Raw genomic sequence first — 10,573 nt, 5'->3', positions numbered from 1 at the left:
TCGGCGCTTGGCCCCTTTCTTAAATAATTTTATTTTCATTACGTTGCATTTGATCCACTCAGCGCGCGCCAGTGCCTGGAGCTTAGGCCAAAATCTAAATATTCCAACATTAAATATTGATGCTTGACCCCTCGCGAAAACGATAAACATGGTTAAAACCTGGGGTCAAGCGACATCTACCTTTGAAACTATTGATCTCAGACTTATTTTGATGTAAAATTATTAAAGAACATTGTATTTTAGTAAACTTTTCTGAAGATTGTGATGTGATTCAATAAAGCAATAATGAGATATTATTTTTTAAAACTTTCTTTTTACTCTCCTGAACAATATGATCTGTGGTGCTTGACCCCTTTTGCCTTTTACCCGTCGAAATAATACCTTTTGATTCCGTGAAATGTTTCAGAAGTTAGCTCAATTTAATAACCTTTATTAGCCTTTTCAATACTTATAAACTAGCTGTTTTCCTGTTTCCACCCGCATCCCGTAGGAACTTCTTTCCGTATATGGATAAAATAAAGCCTACGTTACTCGGGGATAGTGTAGTTTACCAACAGTGGAAGCATTTTTCATTCAGTAGTTAGTAGTAGTTTCTTAGCTTTTAGGGTACGGACAAATCAAAAATGTTTGCTCTTTACATGTTTTAATACCTATAGATAAGACAAGATATAGATTAAATTATAGTAACGCTATGTTACAGTACAGTTATTTTACCCAGCCTGTCTATCTTTGTTGGTCGTAAACTTTTTAGAATCGCATTTTTTGTCGTAAACCAAACCAAAGAAGAAAACTTTAAAATACCAACTCTTAACCAGTCACCAGGTAAACAGAACACCTTATATTTTGAAAGTATCATCTAACCCTGTAAAAACGGGTACAAAGATGTGAAACCGCAACTGTCCGGGGCCTTTGAGACCCGCAACGAGGGTTGATGAGTGTTAACAAACGTAATACTCACTGCATGAATAATTACGGGCTCAAAAGAGTCGGCGGGTTAGGGTTAACATACTTAGGTTACGTCACGAGTGCATTGGAATGATAAAAAAAAGAATAAAGAAAAATAAATGAGTCTTTTAAACCGACTTCCCAAAAAGGAGGTTCTCAATTCATCGGGTCTTGTATGTTCACCGATTCCTCAAGGACACCTGGACTGATTTCCAAAATTATTCTTTTGTTAGGTATACTTCCCAAGTGGTCCCATTGTTGTCGGGTCAGGATCTGATGATGAATTTTTATAAGTTCTCGTGACCTGCGAAGAAAATACTTCTAAAGTAAAGTAACACCGTTTCCATGGTAACTACTACTTTCACATAGGCTTTTGTTCCTAAAATTTTAATGATTTAATACCAAAGCAAAGTTAGGCTTAACGAAAAATACAGCTGCAAATTACAAAAAAGTGGTATTTTAACTAACAGATCAAGAAATCGACAGTTTGTGAAATTGGCACAAAGATGCTTTGACATTCAAAATACCTACTTATGTAAATTCTTTAGATTAATTAGTGTACCTAAGTGATTCATGTATTTTTTTAAGCCGTAAAGCCTTAATAATTATGGTAATTAAGTTTTTAATAGCGTTGAGATGTCTAGACATGTAAAATAATATGTAAATTACTCGTTATACATTTACCTACGCCCAAAATTAATGATAAACAACTTAATCCTTGGTCGTATGTTTCAATTAAAAAAACATCATTACAGTTAATATTAATTAATCCCTACTAAAATTAGGTGTAAATGCGAAAGTAACTCTGTCTGTCTGTCACGCTTTCACGTCTGAACCACTGACCTGATTTTAATATAATTTGGTACAGAGGTAGAGTTGACCTTGAGAAAGAACATACATATTTAACCGAACTCCGGGCGAAGCCGCGGGCGGAAGCTAGTATTAATTAATTTAAAAATGATAGTATATTTAAAGCATGAGCTTTAGATACTTCACTATGATATACACTAGAATATTTGACTTACACTGCCTGCTCTACTTCTAAAAAAATCATTTTCAAAAATGTTTGCTCACTTCAGAATTTTCTCCATCCTCTCAACACACATTTTTAATAAACTGTTATCCAAAACACGTTCTTGTAAATTCTCTTAGAAATTCTTAAGAATATTTTGAAAGTGTAAAGACGAATACAATGCAACAAGTTGCTATGTTGTTGCTTAAAATTGCATTTATGATGCTTTGCAACGAGCAGAGAAATGCAGTATTAAATTTGACGAGTTACTGCAGTAAGTGTTAGATAATGTTAACATTTTTAACTGTGAATCATTTACAGAAGAGCGTTAATTTATACTCAATACTCAATAACTTTAATGCATAGGTACCATAATGTGTACAGGCTGGTGGGTAAAATTAAAAGAAACAATTATGGACCCTGTCAGGCAACGCAAAGTTATATTAACTAATTGAAGCATAAATGTGGATGGATTGTGTCAAATTCGATATGGCTAGTATGAATGTTACTACGAGAAGACAGCACATTTTTATTATGAAAATGACAATTAAGTATTTTTCACAAAGTTTTCCTTTTGCGTAAATGTTTTGATTGAGGAAAAATAAGTGTTATAATATAGGTAATAGGAACAGCCCAAGCATACAATTATTGGGTCTAAATCCAAAAGCCACTAAAAGTTAATTATTTTCTACCATTACAATTTCCCATAGCGTAACCTAAGTATAATTTCAGAGTTCAAAACTGAATTTAAGGTTGTCATTTTAAGCGTAGGTTGGCTTAGTTTAAAGTTTATCCACTGTGGGGTCACCTTTATACCTACACAGGATAAAAGGAAATGTAACTTATACATTATAAGTGACAGTTTAGTTAGGTAATATCTTGGCTTTTAGTTTTAAAGTGCCTTATAATTACATGTTATATAGAAGGACAGGAGGTATGATTTATGTCACAAGGCCTTAGGGCTGAAACCTGCCGGGAGGGGTTGGTCGAAAGAGTTACCGTGGCCCTGGTACATGAAGGGCTTAAGAAGGAACGTGGTGGGTTTTAGTCAGTAAGAGTCTAACACTCCCTCACGCTGTGCCCACAGTGGTAGGTGTCGTTTAAGGTTTCCAACCAAAAACAGTGATGATTTATGATACTTGACATGTACATAGAATACCTAGGCCATCTCGAAATAAATTATGACATAGCAGGAGTGCCTATTAACTTTTGAAGGCATATTACAATATTAATTAGGTAATAATGTAGGTAACAGAAATTATGTTTCTTACCACATTATTACCTTCTTCACGAAACCTAATAATGTCACTCATTCATTACAAAATATTGCTTTTGTACTTCAGTCTAAAGCTAATTTTCGGAATTTTTCTTTATTCCGAAACCTCAAAATAAAGGAAATTTCCTCTTAGTCTTCCTTATAATTTAGCCTTTAATGATATCTTTACCGCCTGAATAAAGACAGGACAAATATTTAAAAAGCTTATCAAATCTGGTGAGACGTTTTTTGGTATTTTTTTTACGTTTTTTTAAGAAGATACTTTGCAGTTGGAAATGTCCGAGAAAGTTGGTGTCCATGTTTTAAACTGGCCCATGCTCTCTGATCGTCTAAAGATGTACATAGCAGTATAAAAACCATGCAACGTAAAAAACATATTCCCCCTTTCAACTCTTTCATTTTAAAATTAAATGTCTCCTCGAACCGTCACAAGCAAAGCATTTTACAAAGAATATTTTTAAGCATTTCTTTATTATCGCGTAACGAATTCAACTCTCTTGAAAATACCTATAAATAACGTGAAAATACCAAATTTTAAAAATACCTATTTACCCTTCTATGACTTAAACATCTTTGTATCTAGTCACCTACACCTCTGTCATGCGATCTATACTTAAGAGATGTGTACGTAAGGATTAATACAACGAATAGTCTCACAATAAATTGTATGTTATTATGTTACTAGCATCATGGTATGATCGGTCGTTGACCTGTAGGTATAGTCAGTATTTCGTAGATACAAAATACTCTACAAGGTAAAAATATGCATTGTAACTCCTAATTCGTTTACTCATATTTTAATTTAGTTTATATTTTATACAGGTTTCATGCTCAAGCCACAATAATACATACATTATTACCTACACCATAGGTGCAGCTTTTTTTCATCAAAACTCGTATATTTGTTCTGATGCCGAAGACTCCATAGAAAAAACCGGCCAAGTGCGAGTCGGACTCGTGCACGAAGGGTTCCGTAAATTACAGTTAAATCAACCTATCTCAAAAACTATAAGAGATACTTTGATCAAACCAAAAATCGTTGAAAGAGTTAATTAGCATGCATCACCTCTATTTTTTTTAGAATTTTATACCCCGTAGTTATAAAAATAGAGGGGGGGGGGGACATACTTTTTACGACTTTGAGAGCTGATATCTCAAAAACCGTTCACTTTAAGAAAAATGTTTTTTAGAAAACTTTATATCATTTTAAAAGACCTTTCCATTGATACCCCACACGGGTATGTACATCGAAAAAAAAAATTTCATCCCTCAGTTACATGTATGGGGGGCCCCACCCCCAATTCTTTTTTTTACTATTTAGTGTCATATTTTTGTAGCGGTTCATACAACACATATTCCCATCAAATTTCATCACTGTAGTACTTATAGTTTCCGAGTAAATCGGCTGTGACAGACGGACAGACGGACAGACGGACATGACGAAACTATAAGGGTTCCGTTTTTGCCATTTTGGCTACGGAACCCTAAAAACAAATAGCAAAGCAGTCACCATTAAAATCTTCAACGAACAAGAAAGCTAAGTTTACTCTTTAACCATCTTCCTTCAAAACTGCCCACTGTCTTTCATCCCACGTTACTTACTAGGCCTTCAATAACGTCTAATAGAATTATAATAAATTATCTTGATAACCTACTTAAGTATAATGTAATCTTCAACGTAAACTATGATAACCTACGCCTGAAAGGTTCTAAATTCGTCCAAGTTATTTCTTATTAATATTCCGACGTCAAACAAGGTAATTTTATTACCTTCAAAAAGGTCTTAAAATATTACCGATCTAGGTAAAGTACCGGAATACGCCTAAATGAAAATCGGCCTAAAAAAAGTATCTCAGCCAGATGGTCGGTCGCTTACTATCCCGCATGATCACGGTTTCACCCGCGTCCCGTAAGAACTACTTCCCATACCTTGATAAAATATAGCCGTTACTCGGGAAGAGTGTAGCTTTCCAACAGTGAAAGATTTTTTCCAATCGATTTAGTAGTTTCGGTACAAACAAACAAACAAAAAAATATTTCTTTAGTAAAGATTTTATAGAATCAGCTGAATTACGTAATAATTAAATCTTTTACCAAACCCAATCAACAATAAAATACGAGCAGATAATTAAAATAGTTGAAATGAATACCGTAACGACACAAAATTAATTAATTTTCAAATGGACGAATAGTGAATCTGGCAAATATTCGGCCTAGCAGTAATATGTGGTACATCCCTAGCGCTCATGGAGAACAAAATGACTAGCGGAGATGTCATAATGCAAAATCTACTGAGGAAATAGCGCGACAAAACGCGGGTGTTCAGGGGACGAGGAACGTCAGTAGGTCCTTCCTATACCTTTTTTGGGACCCGCTCATTGTTTAAAAAACCAAATCACTAATCAATCAAGATCAATCTTTAACAGATGTCTCGAGGAACTCAAACGCCGCCAAATTATCAAATGACCCTTCCCGCTGTGGGTTAGCAGAAGTGAGGGAGTGGTAGACTGTTACTGACTAAAAATCCATCATGTTCCGTCGTATGCCTTTTATGTACGAGGGCCGCGGTAACTCTTTCGAACAATCCTGCAGCCCACGTTACTGGACCTACAAGAAGGCGCCTGACCTACCTGCCTTTAGGCATCTCTGCTATATATTCTTTCTCCGTGTTCACAGCCCTAGTGTCGAATTGTTGCTGATGAAAAAGCCATTTGATACGTCAATAATTTAATTAATTTTGCATAATTAACCAACATGAGTGTTATTTATAAATTACATATAATTTATATGTATTTTAGTATGCTATTATTTAATGGAAATTTTGAATTATAAGAGCATGTTACATATTTTAGTAACGTACGTTACAAATTGTATTTACGATATTTTTTTATTTTGGATTTGGATTTTTAGAAGAAGAATACCTAGTGGTGTACGGTAAATACAAAACATTATGATCTTCATCATTATTATACATAAACCTGACTGTACAGAAAGAATGATTAATTTAGATATTACTGACTAGCTGCCTCAAGCGGCTTCACCCGCTTCCCGTGGAAACTACTTTTCATACAATAAATAGTTGTCTATGCCACTGGGATAGTATAGCTTCCCAACTGTACCACCTGCGGGGTATAAATGAGCTGTCTATAATCTACCAACAGCGAGAAATTCATATCGGTTCAGAAGTTACGGCGCCTTTCGTTTACAATCACACAAACAAATAGTCCTCTTTATATTTTGGTTTTATTTAGATTGAAACTACATTCCTCAATTTCAAAAAGCCAAAGAAACCTTTGTGAAAGTGAAACATCAATAAGTAGGTGCACAGAGGTCCCCTATGAAACTCGGAACTTATTTGACAGCAGTTGAACTGCCTTGTGCACCCCTGGGTATTAGCCTGTGATACGTACAAATAAGGTTAAGTTAGTGGTGTAGATAAAGCTAAACTATAAGCTGCGAAAAAGTAAAATTAATATTTTTTTGGTGAGAGTTCTAAGTGAAGACTTAAATTAAAAAACTAGCATTCCGATTGGGTACCTAATTGCATTTTTATATAGGGTACGTATACTAAAATTTAAGACCATATTTTTGATATCCTACCTATATACAAGACATTTTGTTGATGTAAATGAACAAACAAAAGTTTAAGGTCTCTCCTGCTAAATAAATGCGAAAGTAACTTGGTCAGTCTATCCGTCTATCTCCGAATCCGATCCGATTTAATTTCTACACTGATAATCTAAAGCCTGAGAAAGGACATAAGCTTTTATCTAAAGTATGGGATTAGTTCTTTCAGAACACTGGTGGAACCGCGAAAAATAGTTAGAATAAAAATGTTCGCTTCATATATCTTGTTGTGTGTTACATTCCTATCTGTTACGGAGCCCGCAGTTTCCTGTTTATTAGTCAAATAGCAACGTTTTAGGGACGTTTCTGTTACACAAAATATTGACTTCGACCATCGAAACAATGTTTTATTTGTTTTAGTAAGTTACATGGTTATGGTGTCTTGGTTGTGTAGTTATTTTTTAAGATTAAAAGCGTAACAGATGTATTTTTTGCAAAATTACCAATCTCGAAAGCAGGGTTGAAACTAAGAAAACCACTAAACTTAGGTAAATCTTCTCTTTCCAACAGCTATCCAGGAACTTAGCGCTGCTGTTCTTGGCTCAACGAAGCGACTACAATTTAAAACATTTTAAACATCATTTGATGCATCTCCATAAACACACTTTTTTCCAACGATTATTGCATCTATTTCCAACACTACATATGTAGGCACTCAGACCATGTGGTTGGAAGTTGTACAGTCACCTTCAAAAGTAGGTAGGTAGGGTACCTACTCAATACTAAACAGCGCGTTGTCTATAATTATTTACCAGAGTATCCATCTACTTTTATAAGGATATTAGCGTTTGTATTGTTAAGAAATTATAATCCTCTAACGGTCTTACTTACAAACGTGAATTAAATAATAAGTTATACTTAAGGGGTGTTTAAGAAAAAATCTTACTCATAAACGTGGCTGAACTAAATCATTTTCTTAGCAATGTCTTAAATGAGCTGTCAAATTAAGTAGCCTCACACCCTTGTTTAACCCGCTAATTAGCAAAATGGCTGGATTGTATCAGCTGATTTTTCAGTTCCGGTTTATTGACAGCTCAACTTTTTCAGCCTTACTTATAAAAATCAACTAATCATCTTCTAATCATTGTTTTAACTAATTACTACTTAAAGCCTTAAGTAGTGATTAAATTATTTTGACCTATAAACGTTGCTTAAGCATGTCTTAAGTAATGAACAGATAATGACATAAAAACATACTAATTTCTCAACACTACCGGAATGTTGGTAGCTTAAAAAAATATTTGTCATGAAAACGTTGTGTAATGGCAACAATGGCATCCGTAAAATATAAATTAAAAAGTTGAGCTGTCAATAAACCGGAAATGAAAAATCAGCTGTTAAGAATCCAGCCATTTTGCTAATTAGCGGGTTAAACAAGGGTGTGAGGCTACTTAATTTGACAGCTCATTTAAGACATTGTTACACGTTTATGAGTAAGAATTTTTCTTAAACAGTCCTTATGTATTACTTATTATTTAATGCACGTTTATAAGTAAGGCTGTTAAATTTTATATTTTACGGATGTCATTGTTGCCATTACACAACGTTTTGATGACAAATATTTTTTTAAGCTACCAACATTCCGATAGTGTTGAGAAATTAGTATGTTTTTATGTCATTATCTGTTCATTACTTAAGACATGCTTAAGCAACGTTTATAGGTCAAAATAATTCAATCACTTCTTAAGGCTTTAAGTAGTAATTAGTTAAAACAATACTTAGAAGATGATTTGTTGATTTTTATAAGTAAGGCTGTAAATTGCTAGGCACTTTTCAAAAATGTTCATTTCTTCATCTACTTTTGACGCTGATCCTACCTGCTACGGCAGAAAGTATCAAAAAGTTGTCACGTAAGTCGATAACGGAGTAGTGAGTCGACTGTATCCTGAAACACGTAGAAAATCTACTGAAAGCACGTGCGAGCCAGTCAGATGTAAAATAAGCAGATATATTCTGACTTCCGAATGGCTTTGGATTGCTTGTTTGATGTCAAAGTACCTATGTATTGGAAGTGAATTTGTTGGGAATAACTAATATTATTATTGGTTATTGCAAAAAAAAAATCTTGATGAAAATTAGGTAATTATAATAGAAAAAGAAACGGATTAATTTCAATTCTTCCATTCTATCTGTTAGGTACTAATTTCAATTGTTTTGTTTTGAAATAACTACTTTTACTGCTCCTAACCTCAACATTTTAGAAGTTAAGGGCAGGTCACTATAACTAGCTGTAAAATTGCCACCCAGTTTTCAAATCGGCAATTTGAGGGCTTTAATAGTTAAACGGTGCAACACATCCCAAATAAGCGTATTCGTGAAATATTCTTAACTAATTATAAAGTTGCGCTACTAAAATATTTAAATATACATAATTTCCACTACTAAATTTTCTAAAAACAGCCTCTAAACAACGCAATAATGCAGCATAAATAAATACAAACAAAGTCAGACTTAGTCATAATCAGAATGCTGATCGTTACAGCAAGTTTGCGGGCCGTTCCCCAAAGCTGTGCTCCATTGAATATCGGGAGAAACTCGACCATTGCCAAGCTAAGTTTCGTGATAAAAAGAAAACAAAAATATTTAGGTTCTAGAAGAGACAAGTGACTACAATAGCTACCTACAGTATTATTTAGAGTACAAACTGATAACGAAGTAATCTTTTGAAGTTATTGTCACTCAACTAAGCAGAAATCCTTGTTTACTTGTTCTCTACACTCTGTCTACTTTAGTAGAAGCGTCAAATATCAATCATTTTTGAGTGACACATAAAACCACAATATGGTGGTCAGACTTTTCAGAAGTAGGTATGACATGAAAAGAAAAAACTTGGTTCAACTTTTCTAACATTTACCGATCAAAACAAGGACAGGCTTTTTTCTCGTTGCATTTCATGGACCAACACTAATCTCAAGTGTGGAGGTAAGTAGTAAACAAGCTGTCGTTAAGTTAGCTAAAAATACTAAATAGTCAAATTGAAAATGAAAACATTTGACTTTGACGCCACATCCAGCAACAGAACATCTGGAATCTAAAACAAATTCTTACCTGACTATATTTGAACATCGTAGCCAGGTGGTCACTACGACACTCGGTCCTTGTTACATCAGAAACCAAGAACTCATTAACATATATTAACATTAATTATTAAAACTAAAAGAGAATTAGATCTCCAAGACATTAAGGGATAGGAATAGCAATGAAGGGTACTGTAGGGTGACCAAGCTCCAAACAGGAATCCGGGATTGTTGACAAAAGGCTCCAAAATGAACAAAGATGGTCAGTCAGGTCCGTCAGTCATTTGGTCAGTTAAAGTTTGACATTCCATCCAGCTACATCCACTGCTAGACCTTGGTCTCCCCCAATGATTTCCAAAAGGACTAGTTAGTAGCGTCATGGGTACCTACCTATTACCCAGCACGAGATTTGGTAGATTACCAAGTTCAATACTGTTCTACCATCCTAAAAATCCTAATACCTTTTGCAAGATGTCTTTATCATCATTACATCGCAAAATCTTAACAAGTAAATACTCCAGCAGAGTACCATTCTATCAGGTATATCCCTCTAAATTAAAAATGTTGGTCACCCTAGTGGTCACCATCTGTTTGCACTCCTTGTTTGACTAATATTAATTCAATTCATCTCATTATCAAATCAACATGATCTTATTAAAATATCATCCCTGTTACACCACCATTACGGCACTGTAT

The sequence above is a fragment of the Helicoverpa armigera genome, chromosome 22, assembly GCF_030705265.1.
Source record: "Helicoverpa armigera isolate CAAS_96S chromosome 22, ASM3070526v1, whole genome shotgun sequence".
Taxonomy (NCBI): Eukaryota; Metazoa; Arthropoda; class Insecta; order Lepidoptera; family Noctuidae; genus Helicoverpa; species Helicoverpa armigera.
This window is presented reverse-complemented; position numbering follows the sequence as displayed.